This window comes from Cervus elaphus, chromosome 20 (genome assembly GCF_910594005.1).
Source record: "Cervus elaphus chromosome 20, mCerEla1.1, whole genome shotgun sequence".
Lineage (NCBI taxonomy): Eukaryota > Metazoa > Chordata > Mammalia > Artiodactyla > Cervidae > Cervus > Cervus elaphus.
In genome coordinates this window covers 90,704,453-90,722,370 of record NC_057834.1, presented here as the reverse complement: position 1 = coordinate 90,722,370, position 17,918 = coordinate 90,704,453, and positions in this window count along the sequence as shown.

Genomic DNA, 17,918 nt, shown 5'->3' with positions numbered 1-17,918 from the left:
AGCCAGATCTTCCATTTCATGGCTTGGGTTTAACATCCTAACATCTCTGGTCCCAGTTTCCTGATCTGACAAAATGAGAATAATAATAATATTGACTTTCTAATATTGTTTGGAGGCTCAGTGAATTAATGCTGGCATAATACTTGGGACAGTACCTGGGAAAAAGCAAGTTCTCACTGTTCTTATTGTTTGGTAGTGGTCATAGTTATGTTCAATAACTTTCATGCCAAAGACAAAAATTTCTTATTTGTTTATTCTAGAATACCAAGCTCCTAAAAAAGGTAAACACACTTCTCTATCTTTAAATTCCCAGCACTGTGCCCTGTGCTTGGCACATAGTAATTGCTCAGCAAAGTTTTGTTAAATGCAATGTATGAATAAGTGATTATTAAGAATACAGTCTTTGGACTCAGGCTACTTAAGTTCAAGTTCTAGTTCTGCCAGCTGAGACTTAACTTTCTGTACTCTTATCACATACATAAAATGATAATGATTACAGCTCCTTCTTCATGAGACTGTTGAAAAAATTAAATTGTTGTTTTTATGGAAAACACATTAAAATCTGATGCACTGTTAATTATCCATAAATGTTCGATGATACTATTTGTAAAGATTTCCCAAAGTATTGTGCACAAAGAATGTCGCCTGCCATTTCAGTAAACAAAGAATGTTGCAGTCAAAAAGCCATCAACCTCTGGAGTCACCTGGTGCACGCTGAGGGGATTCAGGGTGGGGAAAAAACAGGATATTGGTCCTAGACAGTTAAGGTGCATATCAAAGGAATAATTTCAATGTAGGAATTATTCAAAGGAATAATTTCCCATACTGTAGGAAAGCAAAAAATTCATTAACATGAGAAATATGGGTTATAACTGGGTTATAACTAACTAATCTTTTGATGTTCAACTATCTGTTGTTTTTTTTTTTTGTTTTTCTGCAAAAACTTCTATCTGTCCTGCCTCCTTCTTTACTTCTTTGAAACAGTTCCTCAGAAGTGAGAGGCTGTTTGTTGAATATAACCTTCAGTAATGCCCTGAAGAAAGCATAATTCTCAAAATTTAGGTTGTGTGTGTTTTTTTAGTCAACAGTTTTGTTCATAAAGTAAATAAGCAGATGTGTAAGAGCATTGACAGAACTGAGTGAATTCTGACTCGTTAGATATAGAGTCGTGAACACATTTGTTGTATAGTAAATGTCGTAGAAATTAAAGTTAACAAATGTGAAACTGAACAGGCCCTCCTGGATACGAAAGGTTTGCCTTGTCCTCTGTTTCTTATTTGTAGAAAAAGACTGCAAACTCCTAGACCTTTCCTGAGTTCCAGAAGGCAGATTCAGACAGTTACTAATCAGGAAAGAAAGGGAACGCAGAAACAAAGAAAAAGTAGTCAAGAAATAATTGTTGTTTAGTCACTACTTTGGGTACAACTCTTTGTAGTCCCATGGACTGTAGCCCACCAGGCTCTTCTGGATGTCCATAGGATTTCCCAAGCAAGGATCCTGAAGTGGGTTGCCATTACCTTCTTCAGGGAATCTTTCTGACCCGGGGATCAAACCTGTCTCCTGTTTGATAGGTGAGTCTTACCACTGAGCCACCTGGGAAGCCCCAAGAAAAAATAGTACAACAGTAAAGCGGAGTCCTTGCTACTCCTGAAGAGAGATACAAGACAGTGTATCTTTGAGTTCTTCTAGAGGAATTGAGGGGCTTCCCTGGTGGATGGACGGTAAAGAATCTGCCCGCCAGTGCAGAAGATTTGTGTTTGATCCCTGGGTCAGGAAGATCCCCTGGAGAAGGAAATGCAACCCACTCCAGTATTCTTGCCTGGGAAATCTCATGGACAGCGGAGCCTGGTGGACTACAGTCCATGGGCTCACGAAAGAGCTGGATACGACTTAGCAACTCAAACAACAACAACATAGGAACTAAGGCCCCTATCCAGGTGGGATTTTGTAACTTCAGACTGAGAACAAGATTCCTGGAACACCACTCTGTTATCTCACCACTAACAAACCCTCTGGGAGCTCAGGTCTTTTGAGCATGAGTTATCTGTACTCCTTGCTGGGACCTTCAATAAACACTGTACTTTCCTTCACTACAACCCTGTGTCAATAAGTTGGCATTGCTGGTTGGCAGGTGAGCAGACCAAAGTCTGGTTTGATAACAGATGCTTTAATGATTTATGAGTAGAAAAGATCAATGTGGGCTGCAGCAATAATATTTCCTGAAAGAGACTGTGGGGGAGCAGAATTTGCCACCCTGAAATATATGTCCTTGGCATATTAATTGATTCAAGCTGGTTATTTTCAGAATAACAGCAGACGGGGGAAGGGACCTGAAAACCAAGCAGAAGTTGCCTTTTGCAAGGAATGTTTTTAAGGAAAATCTCCTTTTGTAAGGAGATTCTGTAAGGTGCCTCCCTCTCAGAATCTACCTGCAATGCAGGAGACCCTGATTCGATTCCTGGGTCAGGAAGATCCACTGGAGAAGGGATAGACTACCCACTCCAGTATTTGTGGACTTCCCTTGTGGCTCAACTGGTAAAGAATATGCCTGCAATGTGGGAGACCTGGCTTCAATCCTTGGGTTGGGAAGATCTCCTGGAGAAGGGAAAGGCTACCCACTCCAGTATTCTGGCCTGGAGAATTCCATGGACTGTACAGTCCATGGGGTTGCAAAGAGTTGGACACGACTGAGTGACTTTCGCTCTCACTTTTCACTCCCTCTCAGTGGCTTCCCTGGTGACTCAGTGGTAAAGAATCCACTGCCAATACAGGAGACACGGGTTCTGTCCCTGAGTTGGAAAGATCCCATAGAGAAGGAAATGGCAATCCACTCCAATATTCTTGCCTGGGAAATCCCACAAACAGAAGAACCTGGCAGGCTACAGTCCATGGGGTGGCAAAAGATTCGGACATGACTTAGCAACTAAACAGCAATAACAATAACTCCCTCTCAACACCTGGAAGAGGAGGATGACCAAATCTCTAGAAATTTTTATCAATGGAGAAGGCAAGGATGTAACCCCTCATCACAATCATCCACGTTTACTGTGCTTTTCCTGGTAATCTCCCATAACTAACTCTCCTCTCACTCAGCATCCTCTTTTGTCTTGAACTGAGAGTACTGTTTAAGGTGAGGATGAGGTAGAAATTACTAGGCAGTCCGGGTAGAACTCTGAGACCTCAGTCTTGTTTTCAGTAAACATCCCACTCCATTGTCCTTAATTCCTGGAATGTGTCTTTGGTCTGATTGATTATTGGCACTGATCCAATAATCCAGGGAAGGATCCAAGGATCCAGGGAAGGGCAGTAATTAAATTCTGTTCCATATACTTGACGGAAAAACAAGTGGTGATCATTCATCTTAAGCCCATACATCTGGTCCATGGTAAAATGGCCAGAGGGCATGAAAAAGGGGGGAGACTTAATCCAAGGATCAAGTTCAGTTCAGTCCTTCAGCCATGTCCAACTCTTTGCCACCCCAAGGACTGAAGTGCACCAGGCTTCCCTGTCCATCACCAACTCCTGAAACTTGCTCAAACTCATATCCATTGAGTCAGTATGCCATCCAACCATCTCATCCGCTGTTGTCCCCTTCTCCTCTTGCCTTTAATCTTTCCTAGCATCAGAGTCTTTGCATGTCCAATGAGTCAGTTCTTTGAATCAGGCAGACAAAGTATTGGGGTTTCAGCTTCAGCATCAGTCCTTCCAATGAATATTCAGGATTGATTTCCTTTAGGATTTACTAGTTGGCTCTCCTTGCAGTTCAAGGGACTCTCAAGAGTCTTCAACACCACAGTTCAAAAGCATCAATTCTTTGGCACTCAGCTTTCTTTATAGTCCAACTGTCACATCCACATAACTACTGGAAAAAACATAGCTTTGACTAGATGGACCTTATTGGTAAAGTAATGTGTCTGCTTTTAATATGCTGTCTAGGTTTGCCATAACTTTTCTTCCAAGGAACAAGCATCTTTCAATTTCATGGCTGCAATCACCGTCTGCATTTTGGAGCCCCCCAAAATAAAGTCTCTCACTGTTTCCATTGTTTCTCCATCTATTTGCCATGAAGTGATAGGACTGGATGCCATGATCTTAGTTTTCTGAAAGTTGAGCTTTAAGCCATCATTTTCACTCTCCTCTTTCACTCTCATTAAGAGGCTCTTTAGTTCTTCTTCACTTTCTGCCATAAGGGTGGTGTCATCTGCATATCTGAGGTTAGTGATATTTCTCCTGGCAATCTTGATTCCAGCTTATGCTTCATCCAACCCTGCATTTCACAAGATATACTCTGCATACAAGTTAAATAAGCAGGGTGACAATACATAGCCTTGACGTACTCCTTTCCCTGTTTGGAACCAGTCTGTTGTTCCATGTCCAGTTCTAACTGTTGTATTTTGATCTGCATACAGATTTCTCAGGAGGCAGGTCAGGTGGTCTGGTATCCCCATCTCTTTCAGAATTTCCCAGTTTGCTGTGATCCACACAGCCAAAGGCTTTGGCGTAGTCAATAAAGCTGAAGTAGATGTTTTTCTGGAATTCCTTTGCTTATTTGATGATCCAACGGATTTTAGCAATTTGATCTCTGGTTCCTCTGCCTTTTCTAAAATCCAGCTTGAACATCTGGAAGTTCACAGTTCACGTACTGTTGAAGCCTGGCTTGGAGAATTTTGAGCATTACTTTGCCAGGGTGTGGAATGAGTGCAATTGTGCGGTAGTTTGAGCATTCTTTGGCATTGCCTTTCTTTGGGATTGGAATGAAAACTGACCTTTTCCAGTCCTGGGGACACTGGTGAGTTTTCCAAATTTTCTGACATATTGAGCTCAGCACTTTCACAGCCTGATCTTTTAGGATTTGAAATAGCTCAACTGGAATTCCATCACCTCCACTAGCTTTGTTTGTAGTGATGCTTCCTAAGGCCCACTTGACTTAGCATTCCAGGATGTCTGGCTCAAGGTGAGTGATAGCGCCACTGTGGTTGTCTGAGTCATGAAGATATTTTTTGTATAGCTCTACTATGTATTCTCGCCACCTGTTAGGTAGCCAGAATAGGAAAAAGGAGTCCAGAATGGAGGTGGCTAAAAGACAAGGAAGGGAAAAGCCTGTGAAAATAGAACAAAGGAAGGCCCGAGGATCGGAGTGAGGACCTCAGGTAGAACAAATAGCACTCCTGGCTGGCCCAATTTACATAGGGCAGGCCCAGGGGGAGGAAAAAACATATAAAAAGAGGAGCCAGTATACTGTATTGGTCTTTATCTTTCTGACTTACTTCACTCTGTAAAATGGGCTCCAGTTTCATCCATCTCATTAGAACTGATTCAAATGAATTCTTTCTAATGGCTGAGTAATATTCCATTGTGTATATGTACCACAGCTTCCTTATCCATTCGTCTGCTGATGGACATCTAGGTTGCTTCCATGTCCTGGCTATTACAAACAGTGCTGCGATGAACATTGGGGTACACATGTCTCTTTCAGATCTGGTTTCCTTGGTGTGTATGCCCAGGAGTGGGATTGCTAGGTCATATGGCAGATCTATTTCCATAACGCATATGTATGGAATTTAAAAAGATGGTAACAATAACCCTATATGCAAAACAGAAAAAGAGACACAGATGTACAGAACAGACTTTTAGACTCTGTGGGAGAAAGCGAGGGTGGGATGTTCTGAGAGAATAGCATTGAAACAAGTATATTATTAAGGGTGAAACAGATCACCAGCCAAGGTTGGATGCATGAGACAAGTGCTCAGGGCTGGTGCACTGAGAAGACCCAGAGGGATGGGATGGGGAGGGAGGTGGGAGGGGGGATCGGGATGGGGAACACATGTAAATCCATGGCTGATTCATGTCAGTGTATGGCAAAAACCACTACAATATTGTAAAGTAATTAGCCTCCAACTAATAAAAATAAATGGAAAAAAAAAAATCTTAAAGTGAGAAAAAAAAGAGGAGCCAAAGGGCCGGGACTCTCTTGCATGCATGCACGCACTCTCTTGCTCTCTCTCTTGCGCTCTCTCTCCTCTCTTTGCGTCTTTTGGATTGGCATGCCCTCACACCTCAAGGATGTATTTTCCTTTATTTTCTAAATAAAACTGAGCTGTAACACAGAGCTGCAACACTGATCTGTCTGAGAGCTGTAACACTAATCTGTCTGAGAGCTGTGACATACTGAAGGCTTTAAACATCTGTCACTTCAAATTTTTGTTGTGACAAGACAGAACCAAGGAATTCACCCACACCCCTGACATGTATGGTACCATGACTCAGATTAAACCTGGCTGAAACAACTTCGTCGTGGCCCCTGCAAGGAGAAGGCCAAGCACAGCAGGAGCCCAACCCTGGGAAATCTCCTGTGGTAGAAGCAGAAGGCGAAGAAAACCCAGCACAGGGAAGTGACAAGAAGCCCAGCATGCTAGAAAAAGGGACAGCAAAAAACGAACTCAGCAGAAAGCTCACGCGGCTCAGTCTCAGATTCGAGAAGACCTCCAGTTAAGGTAGGAGGTCCTTGCTCCTATGGCTGGAGGAACATATGCCTAACAAAATCTTAATTCCTTTACAATCTCTAGTTTCTTGTTTCCTAGAAATCCCCGCAAACAGGAGGCCAGCAGTGGGCACAACTGAGGGACTCTGGAGAGGCTACTCCTCAGTATGTCCCAAAGGCTCCACTCTCTGCTGGGCCCCAGTAGCTGTTACCCAAGCCAGTGGGGCTTCTTCTGTCTTTAATCTTCTTTGTGCCAAGGATCAGGCCAATGAAAACTATAAGCACAGCTCAGTTCAGTTCACTCAGTCGTGTGCGACTCTGCGACCCCATGAATCGCAGCACGCCAGGCCTCCCTGTCCATCACCAACTCCCAGAGTTTACTCACACTCATGTCCATCGAGTCAGTGATGCCATCCAGCCATCTCATCCTCTATCATCCCCTTCTCCTCCTGCCCCCAATCCCTCCCAGCATCAGGGTCTTTTCCAATGAGTCAACTCTTCACATGAGGTGGCCAAAGTACTGGAGTTTCAGCCTCAGCATCAGTCCTTCCAATGAACAACCAGGACTTATCTCCTTTAGGATGGACTGGTTGGATCTCCTTGCAGTCCAAGGGACTCTCAAGAGTCTTCTCCAACACCACAGTTCAAAAGCATCAATTTTTCAGCGCTCAGCTTTCTTCACAGTCCAACTCTCACATCCATACATGACCACTGGAAAAACCACAGCCTTGGCTAGACGGACCTTTGTTGGCAAAGTAATATCTCTGCTTTTTAATATGCTATCTAGGTTAGTCATAACTTTCCTTCCAAGGAGTACGTGTCTTTTAATTTCATGGCTGCAATCACTATCTGCAGTGATTTTGGAGCCCAAAAAATAAAGTCTGTCACTGCTCCCACTTTGAGCACAGGTTAGGTATTTAGCAGATTTTCTGGCAGGCTATGAAGGGGATCCCTTGGCACGTTTTTCCCACAGCCTTTTCCTCCCTGTCCTTCAGCTCCTCTCTCCCGGGACTTGAGCCCAACCAAAACCCATGATGCCTGACTTCAAGACCTAATGAGGCTCAGGCTCTGATGTCTCATTGCAAAAATTCAGTGAGAGACACAGCAATAGGTAAGAGGTGAATTTGTTAGGATTCAGAGAGAAGCACACTGCAGGGTGTGGGCCGTTGCCAAGGGCAAGGGCTTCAGCCATGGAATGGGTCTGGCTAGGTTTTGGGAGCTGGGTGAATTCATGTGCTAATGAGTGGGAGGTCCATCCCAACCATTGGGGAACCACCCAGTCCACCTTCTTTTGACAGCACCTTGGAGCTGTCCTGCCACCTCTGGGTGTGTCGTTTAGTTTACAGATTGGGGATTAAGGTTTACTTGAATTTGACTAGTCATCTTGGGCCCAATTGATTTTAATCAGTTTATGTTATGCCCTTGCACTATGTCATTCTTTCAAAAGTTGTGCCCTGCCCCTTTCCCTCCTGTTTCATGCTCTTTTCCTGTCGGGGCCCACAATGTTGCCTCTACAATCTTCTGGAGGGACAACCAGAAAATAGCTGGCCCTTGGCAAGGAAATACTGTATAATATCCAATCCCTCTAGATATTCAGGCCCTCATCTTCCATGTTTCCTACAACAGGTGCAACATCAGCGTCTCTCAGTGAACCCACTAGGATAGGAGACAGGCACACAATGCCTGCTAGAAGTCCATCTGTTGGCATCCCTTCAAAGGCAATTGGGCTTCCAGGGGTAATGTTTGCACTTTGGGAGTTAGCCTTGCAGGCCCTTTGGGCCCAAACCCTCACCACCCTTCTCCTAAAGTTACAAACATAGCCCCAGATCAAATCGCCACTCCACTTTTATGGAACATCTGGTTTGTTGCCTCTTACCAATTTGTTCTTAAGCCAATTACTAACTCCTGCAACCAGGACCCTGCCCCCTTGTAGGCAACATTGCTCCACCAGTCTTTACTAAAATACTTTAATATCCCTAACAGGGCCAAACAACCCACTCCTTTGTCATTACTTCTGTTATTACCTAAAGTGGGTCTATGACAATGAAATGTTTACCACTGGAGACACCCTAACCTGCTCTTATGGAGGACTAGGGGAAGAAATCAGTGACTTACATTCCCGTAGATCAGTAAAAGGATAAGGCTTATGATCTTTTCACCAGGTTCCCAGTCTCAGGAACCTGGTTTAGGAACAGGCTTAGATTGCTCCCACTCCAGTATTCTTGCCTGGAAAATCCCTTGGACGGAGGAACCTGATAGGCTACAGTCCATGGGGTCACAAAGAGTCAGACACGACTAAGCAACTTCACTTTCTCTTTCACTAGATTGCTTTACATCATGGTATCTATTCCCATCTGCAGTGAACAAACTGGCAATGAGTTAAAATTACAACTCCTTAATCCTACCCAGCACTGGTAATTCTGGAGACCTTGGGGATGCCCAACTCCAGTCCAGGGGGTCCCATGAGGTCGACCTGCCTCGATCTGCCTAGGAATCTGTTCCCAGAGTGGTTGTCACGCCTCAACTTGCTCAGGGATCCGCCAATCCAGGGGGGTCCGAGGAGGTCAACCTGCCTTGACCTGCCTAGGGATCTGGTCCTCGAAAGGTTGTCATACCTCAACCTGCTTGGGGACCTGCCAGTCCAGGGGTCCCAGGAGGTCGACATGCCTCGACTTGCCCAGGGACCCAATTCTCTGGAGGTGAACCTGCCTCAACCTGCTGGGGGATTAGATCTCTAGGAGGCCGTTATGCCCCAGCTTGCCTGGGGATCTGCACCCTGACCTGGGGATGCCTGGCTCTCAGGTTGCAACAGTACTGCATAGGATAAGCTTCAGAAAGACTCACCCTAAGGAAGTCCACCCATGGAAATAGAAGGAAACCTAGTACTTGTGAAACTGGGCCCAGTCTCAGCAGTAACTCAGGAGCCCAACGAGAACCCCATTGCCTTTTTGGAAAGGCTAAAAGAGGCCCTCCAAAAGTTTACCAATCTGGACTTAGACCCTTACAAGGAACAGGTAATTTGAAAGGACAAATGCCTGTCCCAGTGTGCATCAGACATCAGGATAAAGTTACAACAGCTACAGCAGCAGGACCCTGCTGCCTCTTTAGATGAGATGGTCCAGGCAGCCACCAATACCTTTTATAACAGAAAAAAGGTGAGGAAGGCCAAGGCCAAGGAGAGGGAAAAAAGGAGAGACAAGGCATGCCCAGATGCTGGCTGCCCTCCAGGGAAGCCCTATTGAAGAAGGAATTCATAGGGCCTGGACTCCATCTCAGGCCTGTCTGTGCTGATCGTGGGCGGCCACCTCTCCAGTGGACTCTGAACTCTGTGCTTAGCGCCTGTGGGAATGACAATGGAAGGATAAGACCCCCCTCTGGGCAGGGGAATCTTGAAGAAGAGAAAACAGACACTAATCACCCCTGCCTCCGGACACTAGCTATCAGAATGTAAGCACAGGCTTATCAGTTATTAACTATTTGTTATGTAACTGCCGGCTTATTGATTATTGACTGTTTGAACACATAACACGTGAATGATGGGGTTATTGTAGTTGTATTTACCCTTCCTTTGTTTATGTAAGTCTCAAGGGAATTGGGGTAGTGGGTTTGGACACATGGGGTATAAAAGATTTTCACAAATGCTGGTCGGGGTCTTTGGCTAAGAGGAGACTCTGCCTTGGGCCCGCCGGCGTAATAAACTGCACTCCACTATCTGCATTGTCCTTCTGAGTGAGTCTGTTTCCCGTAAAGCGTGGCTATAACATTTGGCGCATGGGCCGGGAAACTCCTCACTTTGAGGAGACAGGTCTCATTTGAGGCCACCCCGAGGCTTTGTGGCTTGAATCTCCTAGAGGGGGGAAGGCGCCTCGCCCCTCTGGAAGGATTCTGCTTCTCAAAGCCCGGACCTTTCACGTCAGCAGATAGTGGACGGCAGCAGGGGAACTGAGCGCTCAGGTGAGGAGGAGCCCACCCGGCAGGGTGGAAGAGGGGGCCTGATCACCCCCCTGGGAGGGACTAGAAGGAGCAAGGACCCACAGGAGCCTGGAATAGGCAGGCGGCGATTGCTTGGTACACAGGTCGACAAGCGTGCTAGGGTTTAGGAAGGAAATTTGTGAAGGTCATTTAGGAGGTGTTTCCACTCCGTCTCGGGGAATATTATTACCAAGCGATCACCAGGGGATTTTTAGAATAGGAAACTGGTCCTTGTATGCTCATATTCTGCCCTCCCCCAGGAGGTGTCCTGTCTGCTGTGAAATTCTTGACCCCCTCGGAATTGTTAGGCTAGAAGGAGGGGGATACAGAAGTGAGTATGAATTGGCTTTTCCGGAGATGGCCTGGGACATGGGATATTTAACCCATCTGTGTTTCTGATCAAGCCCACCAAGGCAGAATGGACTTTAAGGGAGAAACAGTCTTGGACCATGTGATGTTCTGGTTCAGCTATGCTGACTGGCAGGTGAAGACACGCCGATCCCCCTTCTCCCTCTGGGGTCTGGCAGGTAAGGCTCTTCTCGCCCCAATTAGGAAGGAGGCAGAATGGCAATTTAAGTGTCACTGAGTGGAAATATCAGAAGTACATAGGGTACTGAGAACTTCGTAGACAGAACGAAAAGGAAAAGTAGAAGAAGGTCCGAGAAGGTAAGCAAGATGGGGGAAAGTGAATCTAAGGCAACTGTATTGGAGTGCATGATTAAAAATTTAAAGAAGGGATTAGGAGGAGACTGTGGGGTGAAGATGAAGCCTAACTGCCTCCACATACTCTGTGAGGTCGAATGGACCCCTATGGGAGCAGGATGGCCACCAGAGAACACCGTGAACTTAAAGTCACAGGAGAGCCAGGACACCTGGATCAATATCCATCTATTGACTCATGGCTAGGGTTAGCTCGAGACCCTCCTACTTGGACAAGTTTCTGTATCCAGAAGGGAAAGGGAAAAATATTAATGGCACAAAAATTGACTGATGATAAAAAAGGAAATTCTACAGGATTTGGACAGGGATGACCTGACCCCTCCCGCATACTGGATAATGACACGCCTGCCTCCCAGTGCTTCACCAGGACCGGAGGCCGCCTTAATGCCCGATCCAGGGCCAGGTGAAGTTTCTGCAACAGCCAGCTTTCCCGGAGTTCGTAGAGCCGCCGTTTGGGCAGGCTCCGATCCCGGTGACAGAAGCCTCTGGCCAACACTTCCAGAATCCGGCTCCAACCGAACCACCCAAGCTATGCCCGCCTCTCCCGGTGAGTACTGACAAGAGGGGGAGGGAGATGTTGGAATTAAGCAGAGACCGCGCTCTGCCAGAGAGCCGGAGGGAATAAAAGAGAACAAACAAGAGACTTACAGTGCTAGCTGCTGCTCTGGGAAAGTCTATCTCGGGCCCTCCAGAAAACCTCATCTGCCCCAGGGACAGGACAGTCCTTCAGCCGGTCCCAAGGGAGGCCTTGGGCCCATTACAGCCAAACCAGTGTGCCTGGCGCCGAGCTTTTGGCCACTGGAAGAATGAATGCCCTAAGGCAAGGAAGGAAGAGGAAGCTCCTGCAGTTGTGGGGCTTACTGACCTGGAAATTAACTAGGGCTGCCAGGGCTCAGAGATATCAGGTCCCTGAGAGCCCATGGTGACCGTAAAAGTGGGGGACCAAAACATTGACTTCATGGTGGATACAGGAGCAGAACTGTCGGTAGTAACAAAACCTGTGGCACCTCTGTCTACAAAGACTACCTCTGTAACTGGGGTATCGGGAGAAGAGATGACTAAATCGTTTTGCCAGCCCAGAAAATGTCAGATGGGGGGCACCAAGTGATTCCTGAATTCCTCTACATTCCTGAGTGCCCAGTACCCCTGTTGGGAGGAGACTTGCTCTCCAAACTAGGAGCATAGGTGACTTTCTCCCCTGAGGAGAGGCCCACCTTCTGGACGGACTCTATGACTTATTTGCCCTCTCTCTCAATACCAACCCAAGATGAGTGGAGGTTGCATGAGCCTCTGAAGGCAGAACCGGGTGGGCCAGAAGAGCATGAGGGAGTTAACTCAATTATTCCCTGAGGTCTGGGTGGAAGACAACCCCCCCTCCCCCCAGGCTGGCTAAACATCACGCCCCAGTGATAATGGAACTCAAACCAGGCACCATCCCAGTTAGAGGGCGCCAGTACCCGCTATGGATGGAGGCCTGGGCCGGCATACTGCCCCACATCAATAGATTGAAACAAGCAGGCATTCTAGTAGAGTGCCAGTCGGCTTGGAATACGCCAATCCTGCCAGTCAACAGGGAAGGAGGACAGGACTATAGGCCTGTACAAGATCTCAGGCTAGTCAACCAGGCTACTGTGACTTTACACGCCACTGTTCCAAACCCCTATACCTTGCTTAGCCTCCTCCCACCGAGGACTAAAGTTTACACTTGCCTAGATCTCAAGGATGCCTTCTTCTGCATAGCCTCACCCCAGCGTCACAGCCCATCTTTGCCTTTGAATGGGAAGATCCAGTGGGGAGCACCAAACAACAGCTCATCTAGACTCCCCCACAAGGGTTTAAAAACTTCCCAGCCATCTTTGGGGAAGCCTTGGCTTCTGATCTGGACTCATTCCATCCGGAAGAGTATGGATGTCAGCTCCTACAATAGGGGGATGACCTGCTGCTGGCTGCCTGAGACCAAGGAAAAATGCTGGAAAGGGACAAATGCACTGCTCCAGCTGTTGATGGAAGCAGGTTACCAGGTGTCGAAGAAGAAGGCACAGATCTACAAAGAGGAGGCCCAGAGTTCTGAGATGGTGGAATGAACCAACCGGACACTTAAAGGGACTCTCCAAGTGGATCAGAGAGACTGACTGCTCCTGAGTGGACTTGCTTCCAATGGCTCTGCTCAGACTCAGGATGACCCCACAGTCCCAAGGCTATTCTCCGCACGAAATTGTGTATGGGAGGCCTCCTCCCATAATAAAACAGGTGTCAACAAATTTGCCTCAGGTAAGGGGGGATAGGATTTCACAGCAGATGGAACTGGGTAAGGTAATAAATCGGGTAACTAAGTTTGTACAAGAAAGGGTGCCGTTCCCCCTTGGGGAACAGATTCATGAGTTTACACTTGGTGACCAAGTATGGGTCAAAGATTGGAAACATGATTTGCTAGCCCTTTGGGGAAAGGGCCCTTATGTTATTCTAACTACCCCTACTACAGTTAAAGTTGCAGGTATTGTCCCTTGATCCATCACACCAGAGCGAAGAAGGCATACCACGCTGACCCGGAGGACGCCAAGTGGACCATCCAGAAGGACCCCACCGACCCACGGGGAACCAAGATCATTCTGAAGAGGAAGAAGAGAACGAGATCCCGGACGAGCCCTCTACAGGATGGAGCTGGGTAAACGACTCCTGCTGCTCGGCCTCATCAACGCAATTCTGAACCTGACCAGTGTTCCTGCACAGGACAACGTCTTCATCTCGTGGGCACATTCTTTCGCGAACTTCCACAACTCCTCCAACTGTTGGGTATGTGGGGCTATGCCCCTGTCAGTAATAGACAGACTCCCCTGGTGGGTATCGTCACTCCGTTATGAGGCCTTTAACAACAAAAAGGAACTTTCCTCTCTCTCACCAACCATAACCTTTCTTTGCCCTCTGGTGTTAGAAGAAGCCATCAATGGGCCAGGGACATAGGGTTACATTTAACATGAACACCAGCCTTACGGAGATAACAAAGGCTTATACCTTATCACCCCAATCAGTCTGCTCAGTGGCCCGGTTCCGACTGGAAATCCTGGAATCCGCTGGGTAGACCCCAGTGGGACCCAGTGGCTCTGTGGGCTTAACTTATGGCCATGGTTACCAGTTGGCTGGGTGGGGCGTTGCACATTAGGATTTGCTTTCGCCCATGGCAGAATTAAGCCTAGCCTACACCAGCCTCCAGTAAACCTGCTTTATCTGCATGCAAGATGGACACGATCTGTGTTCCAATGGTATGACTATCTTGCTGCCTTGTTTATACCCTCTGTAGGGACAACGGATATCATGGTTAAGGTAGAGGCCTTAACTAATTTCATTAAACAGGCCCTCTTAGACAGTGCTAAAGCCATTCAAGCTTTGAACGAAGAACAGATTCAGATGAGGAAGGCAGTAATTCAAAATAGGATGGCATTAGACATACTCACAGCAGCCCAAGGAGGGACTTTGGCAAATGGTGTGTACATCCCTGACCTGTCTGAAGATGTATCTGCTGCCTTGGAGGATATGCAAAATCAAGTGAAAGCCATGTCTAGTGAACTGTTGTTATAGTAATCTTGATCATACTGCTTTGTGGACCCTGCTTCCTACAATGCCTTGTGAATTTTGTAACCCAGAGGTTGATAGCATTCTCTCATGTGGGTGGCAGGAGGGCTAAGGTACAATATATCTCAATAAATGATGCTCGTTAGGGAAACTAAGAGCATCAAGAGGGGGGAATGAAGAAGGAATTCATAGGGCCTGGACTCCATCTCAGGCCTGTCTGTGCTGATCGTGGGCGGCCACCTCTCCAGTGGACTCTGAACTCTGTGCTTAGCGCCTGTGGGAATGACAATGGAAGGATAAGACCCCCCTCTGGGCAGGGGAATCTTGAACAACAGACACTAATCACCCCTGCCTCCGGACACTAGCTATCAGAATGTAAGCACAGGCTTATCAGTTATTAACTATTTGTTATGTAACTGCGGGCTTATTGATTATTGACTGTTTGAACACATAACACGTGAATGATGGGGTTATTGTAGTTGTATTTACCCTTCCTTTGTTTATGTAAGTCTCAAGGGAATTGGGGTAGTGGGTTTGGACACATGGGGTATAAAAGATTTTCACAAATGCTGGTCGGGGTCCTTGGCTAAGAGGAGACTCTGCCTTGGGCCCGCCGGCATAATAAACTGCACTCCACTATCTGCATTGTCCTTCTGAGTGAGTCTGTTTCCCGGAAAGCGTGGCTATAACACTATGGCAAACCTCGAGTCCTTGAAGGACAACTTCAGTTCAGTTCAGTCACTCAGTTGTGTCTGATTCTTCGCAACCCCATGGCCTGGAGCACACCAGGCCTTCCTGTCCATCAGCAACTCCCAGAGTTCACCCAAACTCAAGTCCATTGAGTCGGTGATGTCATCCAGCCATCTCATCCTCTATCATCCCCTTCTCCTCCTACCTTCAATCTTTCCCAGCATCAGGGTGTTATCAACTGAGTCAGCTCTTCACATCAGGTGGCCAAAGTTGGAGTTTCAGCTTCAACATCAGTCCTTCCAATGAACATTCAGAACTGATTTCCAATCAGATGGATGGTTGGCTCTGCTTGCAGTCCAAGGGACTCTCAAGCGTCTTCCCCAACACCACAGTTCAAAAGCATTAATTCTTCAGCAATCAGCTTTCTTCATATTCCAACTCTCACATCCATACATTATTACTGGAAAAACCATAGCCTTGACTAGATGGACCTTTGTTGGCAAAGTAATGTCTCTGCTTTTTAACATGCTGTCTAGGTTGGTCATAACTTTTCTTCCAAGGAGTAAGCGTCTTTTTATTTCATGGCTGCAGTCACCATATGCAGTGATTTTGGAGCCCAAGAAAATAAAATCTGCCACTGTTTCCACTGTTTCTCCATCTATTTGCCATGAAGTAATGGGTCCAGATGCCATTATCTTAGTTTTCTGAATGTTGAGCTTTAAGCCAACTTTTTCACTCTCCTTCTTCACTTTCATCAAGAGGCTTTTTAGTTCCTCTTCACTTTCTGCCATAAGGGTGGTGTCATCTGCATATCTGAGGTTATTGATATTTCTCCTGGCAATCTTGATTCCAGCTTGTGCTACATCCAGCCCAGCATTTCTCATGATGTACTCTGCATATAAGTTAAAGAAGCAGGGTGACAATATACAGCCTTGACATACTCCTTTTCCTATTTGGAACCAGTCTGTTGTTCCATGTCCAGTTCTAACTGTTGCTTCCTAACCTGCATACAGGTTTCTCAAGAGGCAGGTCAGGGGGTCTAGTATTCCCATCCCTTTCAGAATTCTCCACAGTTTATTGTGATCCACACAGTCAAAGCCTTTGGCATAGTCAATAAAGCAGAAATAGATGCTTTATTGGAACTCTCTTACTTTTTTGATGATCCACTGGATATTGGCAATTTGATCCCTGGTTCCTCTGCCTTTTCTAAAACCAGCTTGAACATCTGGAAGTTCACAGTCCACATATTGCTGAAGCCTGGCTTGGAGAATTTTGAGCATTACTTTACTAGTGTTTGAGATGAGTGCAACTGTGCAGTAGTTTGAACATTCTTTGGCATTTCCTTTTTTGGGATTGGAATGAAAACTGACCTTTTCCAGTCCTGTGGCTACTGCTGAGTTTTCCAAATTTGTTGGCATATTGAGTGCAGCACTTTCACAGTATCATCTTTCCAGATTTGAAATAGCTCAACTGGAATTCCATCACCTCTACTAGCTTTGTTTGTAGTGATGCTTCCTAAGGCCCACTTGACGTCACATTCCAGGATGTCTGGCTTTAGGTGAGTGATTACACCATCGTGATTAACTGGGGTGTTAAGATCTTTTTTGTACAGTTCTTCTGTGTATTCTTGCCACCTCTTCTTAATAACTTCTTCTGTCAGGTCCATACCATTTCTGTCCTTTATTGAGCCCATCTTTGCATGAAATGTCCCCTTGGTATCTCTTATTTTCTTGAAGACATCTCTAGTCTTTCCCACTCTATTGTTTTCCTCTATTTCTTTGCACTGATCATTGAGGAAGGTTTTCTTATCTCTCCTGCTATTCTTTGGAATTCTGCATTCAAATGGCTTTATCTTTCCTTTTCTCCTTTGCTTTCTGCTTCTCTACTTTTCACAGCTATTTGTAAGGCCTACTCAGACATCCATTTTGTTTTTTGCATTTATTTTTCATGGGGATGGTCTTAATCCCTGTCTCCTGTCCAATGTCATGAATCTCTGTCCACAGTTCATCAGGCACTCTGTCTATCAAATATAGTCCCTTAAATCTACTTCTCACCTCCACTGTATAATCATAAGGGATTTGATTAGGGCATATCTGAATGGTTTAGTGGTTTTCCCCACTTTCTTCAATTTAAGTCTGAATTTGGCAATAAGGAGTTCATGATCTGAGCCACAGTCCATTCCTTTTCTTGTTTTTGCTAACTGTTTAGAGCTTCTCCATGTTTGGCTGCAAAGAATATAATCAATCTGATTTCGGTGTTGGCCATCTGGTGATGTCCATGTGTAGAGTCTTCTCTTGTGTTGTTGGAAGAGGGTGTTTGCTCTGACCAGTGCGTTCTCTTGGCAAAACTCTATTAGCCTTTGCCTTGCTTCATTCTGTACTCCAAGGCCAAATTTGCCGGTTACTCCAGATGTTTCTTGATTTTCTACTTTTGCATTCCAGTCCCCTATAATGAAAAGGACATCTTTTTTGGATGTTAGTTCTAA